We start from the raw sequence: 5,125 nt of genomic DNA, 5'->3' as shown, positions 1-5,125 counted from the left end.
CTTCAATTGGCAAGCAGCTAAAGCTCATGGAAAATAGAGCTCCTCAGGCTGTTTAATTCGCTCCAACATTATTTATGTAAACTGGATAAAAAAAGCATTTGAAATTAAGTGTGTGATTAAAAAAAAAGGAAAAGGCATGTTTATTCAATGGGATCCCTGTGGCTGATGCTTCTAGACAAGTTTCTTTATATTTGGTATATAAGTTTCTTCAATTGGCAAGCAGCTAAAGCTCATTCTTACTTAAGTATCAAATATCAAGTACTTGCCGATATTGTACTTAAGTATTACTTCAAGTACTACTTCAAGTATTTATTCTATATATATATATATATATATATATATATATATATATATATATATATATATATATATAATAACTACAATATTTCAAGTTTCTTCAATTGGCAAGCAGCTAAAGCTCATGGAAAATAGAGCTCCTCAGGCTGTTTAATTCGCTCCAACATTATTTATGTAAACTGGATAAAAAAAGCATTTGAAATTAAGTGTGTGATTAAAAAAAAAGGAAAAGGCATGTTTATTCAATGGGATCCCTGTGGCTGATGCTTCTAGACAAGTTTCTTTATATTTGGTTCTATCGATGTTAATGATAGTCGAAGATCACCCCTTTTCACAATTACATAAAAAAAACTAGTTTTTCTAACTGAAAGTAAGGAGCGACATTAAAACTTAAAACGAACAGAAATTACTCCGTATACGAAATGGGTTGTCCCCTCTGCAATCCTTCGCTCTTTATGCTAAAGCTTTTAATTGTCTTAAAAAGCAGAATTGTGGTAAAGAGTCAAACTTTAGCGTAAAGAGCGAAGGATTGCGGAGAGGACAACCCATTTCATTCTATGACTTTTAAGGGGTGTTTTCCCCTATTTTCTAAAATAAGACAAATTTTCTCAGGCTCGTAACTTTTGATGACAAAGACCAAATTTGATGAAACTTATATATTTAAAATCAGCATGAAAATCCGATTCTTTTGATGTATATTTTAGCATCAAAATTCCGATATTTAGAGTTTCGTTTACTATTGAGCCGGGTCGCTCCTTACTACAGTTCGTTACCACGAACTGTTTGAAATGTCAAATCTATTGCGAGCTTTTGATAAAATTTGAGAAACACGACTAAATCTCAACAAGATAAGATGTAGGAAAAGCAATAACGCAGAACTGCGCTTTATCCCAGAGCAAAGGGTACTTCGTAGCAACATCATTTGTTTTCCATATATTGTACTTTCCATCTTTGAATTTTGCACGCATTATTTCATCACTTTGTAATTCGATGAGGGGCTCTTGCAAAGATAATTACATTTCGGCAACATTAACTTCGAAAGGAATTGAAACCCAAATCGGTATATCCATTCCGAGTAGGTCACTAAACCGATTCAAAATAATGTAAATTACAGTAGAAATCGAATTCTTAAAAATGAACAGCGTTCTGAGTTAGATTTCTTCATGGACCCCCAAAATGTCATTGTGGACCCCCCAATTGGTTATGCTTTGCCTGTAGACCCCCGGAAATATTACATGGATCCCTAGGGTCCATGTGGACCCTGGTTGAGAACCACTGGTCTAAGGCTAAAGGTCTAAGGCGGAAAGCAGGCCTTCCTCGTCCGGTATGAGAACAAATAAAGATTTAAAGGAAACGGGAAATTCCTGGGAAGGTTAAAGAGGAAGACTTTGAATGGATTGGGATGGAAGAGGAGCGTGCGTAGCTGTGCTGGCTTCAGACGGCTTTGTGCTGCTGTGAGTTGTTAGTAGTAGTAGTAGTAGTAGTAGTAGTAGTAGTAGTAGTAGTAGTAGTAGTAGTAGTAGTAGTAGTAGTAGTAGTAGTAGTAGTAGTAGTAGTAGTAGTAGTAGTAGTAGTAGTAGTAGTAGTAGTAGTAGTAGTAGTAGTAGTAGTAGTAGTAGTAGTAGTAGTAGTAGTAGTAGTAGTAGTAGTATAGTAGTAGTAGTAGTATATTCGAAACTTGAAATAAATAAGATAGGCTATCAATATGATAAGAACACAGGATAAGACGAAGCTTAGACCAAACTAAACAGTCTGGTAGTTAATTACATATTAACAGCCGGTAATAAAGTAATCGATCCCTAGTTACTTAAATTTATAGGACAGATATTTTACAGAAAAAAAAAAAACATGAGGCAGAAATCTGATAGAAAAATATTCTTACTTTCAGATATAATGAACGCAGTGCTTCTTCTTTACATACTTATTTTGGTTATAGGTTTAGTTTGACTCTTTCTCTTAACTCTACTTTTTAAAACGGTAAGAAACTTTAGCGTAAAGAGCGGGGCGTTGAGGAGGAAAAGCCCCTTCCATATACGGAGTAATTTCTGTTCGTTTTAAGTTTTTATGTTGCTCCTTACTTTCATTTAAAAAACTTGTTTTTTTTATTTAATTTCTGGACGTTTTTGAATTAATGCAAGTTTTGATCTTGGCTCTCTGCACATAAACAATTAAAACGAAATTTACATATTAATTAATTGCAATTAATCGGAAGATTTTGAGAAAAAAGGAGTGAGGGAGGAGGCCTAGTTCCCCTCCAATTTTTGATTACTTAAAAAGGCAACTAGAACTTTTAATTTTTTACAAACGTTTTCATTCGTAAAAATTATACGTAACTTACAAATTAACTTACGTAACGAACTTCTATATTCGTATGTTTTTATTGCGTATATGACGGGGTTCAACCCTCGTCGATACCTCGCTCTTTACACTAAAGCTTAAATGTCTCAATTCCTTAAGAATGACCTCTGAATCACAAAGGCCGTAGAATAAATAGTTGAAATTACTAAAAATACTTTAGCGTAAAGAGTGAAGTATAACGAGGAGGTAAACTCCTCATATGCATAATAATTTTTGTTCGTTTTAAGTTTTCATGCTGCTCCTTACTTTCAGTAGAAAAAACTTTTCATATTTATTTTTTCATTGTTTTTTCAAATAATGCTAGAAAATCCTGATTTTCTTTTTTAAATAATTGAAATTCTTTGACACATTGAAATAATTGATATAATTGAAATAATGGACACAAATACTATGACCAAATCAGTTACCTCTAAAAAAGGCAACTTTTATTTTCATTGAAATTTGTTTGAAGCTACACGTGTCCAAGCGTGGTATATATTACACAACACATATAAATACATACTAGGCAAGGAAACACGAAGTTCTTCTAATGCGGGAGGGGAGGGGCAATGTTTCGAGAAGGGGGAAATGTTGCCAAGCCCAAGAAATCGTAATTTATAAGAATTATAAAGGATGACACGGAAAGAATTATAAAACAACAAGAAATGTAAAAATATAAGAGATAGAACTTTCCCTTCATTTGTGCCAGTATTAGCTTTACGGGATTAAATATTTCAAAATCAAAATGTTTCTTTGCTTAAAAACGCAGAATTGTCTTAACTGGGTATAAATTACCTAATTACAAAAACTAACGACCAATCAAACACATTATGTAAATCAGGCTACGAATATTCTAAGGTCGCCCATTTTTTTTTATTTACAAAAAGATTTATAAGAAAAATACATTTTGAGGAACCCTTAAGCAGGGGCAGATAAATAATGTTTGGAGTGATTGGGCCCAATAAAGGTCTCACATTTGAAATGGTCCCTGTTTATCGTTGCTGCGTTACTGTTAACACGTTACCGCGTTAAAGGAACAAAAAAGATTTTGAAGTTTAATGCAATTTTTTTACGATAATGGATAAATTGTAGTTTATTCAAACATTTTTTAATGTTTTTAAATTGTAATGTATATTAATTACAATATAAAAAACTCATAACTGTAAAAGTTCATGTCAAATATATTGAATTTAATCAGGATGGTCCTATAATTGAAAATTTTTGAACTAACGTACAAGTTTACGCACGTAAACTACTATACAGGTATATTTTATTTAAATATTTAATATATAGATCAGGTCCGCAAAAAATCCAATCATGTTCCAAACCTATTCAATCCGGGCCTGCCCTAAAATATCGTATGGTGCTTGTCTGTTAAACAGAACACACCTATGAATTGCGCTGTGTAAGATATGACAGAAACCGATTCTCCTTCCTAGATCGGTTATGATTTGCTTATTTCGAGTGTGAATATTACGATATATGTATATTCTTATTAAATATTTAATATATAGAGGTGGTTAGGGGTTAGGCTGGTTTAGGTATTCAATATAATGCGTTCTGCGTGGCCTGCTTTCCACAATTCTTTGTCGTAGTTTCCATATTTTTGTATGAAGTATTATATTATCATCACGTTTTGATATATTTCATTCGGTTTAACCTAACTTCGTTTATTGGGTTTGTTTCGTTTAACAGACAAGTACCTATCGTATTATCGATATGTCTTGACTTAAACCAACAACATTCACCATAACCGCTAAAACTGAGTACATTATGATTTTCTGAAGACCATACAGTAAAAAATTTAGCATTTTTTTTCGAGGTCAATTCTCTCTCAGTGCTATGTCAATCATCTAATTAAAAGATAAAATTACTGCTACAATATCAACAGTCAACTAACCAGAGCGTATAACCGCAGAATATTCCCTGAATAATTTCTTAAAGCTAGTTAGTTACGTTCATATTTTACCCTTTGAATAGTCATTCAAAAAAAGAAATAAATGTCTTTGTAGTCTGCCAAAAAAGAAATCAGCTTGCAAAATTTTGAAAAAATCTAGTCAAAATGTACGCAGTTTATGAACACATGACAAGGATAAACAATAATCAATTATGAACTATGATTCTAAATTTTAAGGAGGGCTACTTGAAGCCAAAATTGTTAGTTCCCGCAGAACAGAAAACGATGCATAATAGAGCGTAAGAGGTTTCAACAGGATATGTTATATATGTTAAAGTATGTTATATATTTTGAAGTATGTAATATATGTTAAAGTTATATGTTATATAAGGTTGTGTTAAGTTTTGTCATATAATTTGCATACAGGACGTACGCAGGGAGATGGAGTATTGAGCCAGAACCCCCGAATCACCATGATTTTCAAATGATTCCCAATTTTTAAATTTTGTCCTCCCACTGAAAAAATCCTTCTATATGGTAAAAATATTTGGGAAGGATGAAAACATGTGCAAATACATGTTTCATAATACGTAA

This window comes from Artemia franciscana, chromosome 5 (assembly GCF_032884065.1).
Source record: "Artemia franciscana chromosome 5, ASM3288406v1, whole genome shotgun sequence".
NCBI classification, from domain to species: Eukaryota; Metazoa; Arthropoda; class Branchiopoda; order Anostraca; family Artemiidae; genus Artemia; species Artemia franciscana.
The sequence above is the reverse complement of the archived record's forward strand: the minus strand, read 5'-3'. Positions refer to the sequence as shown.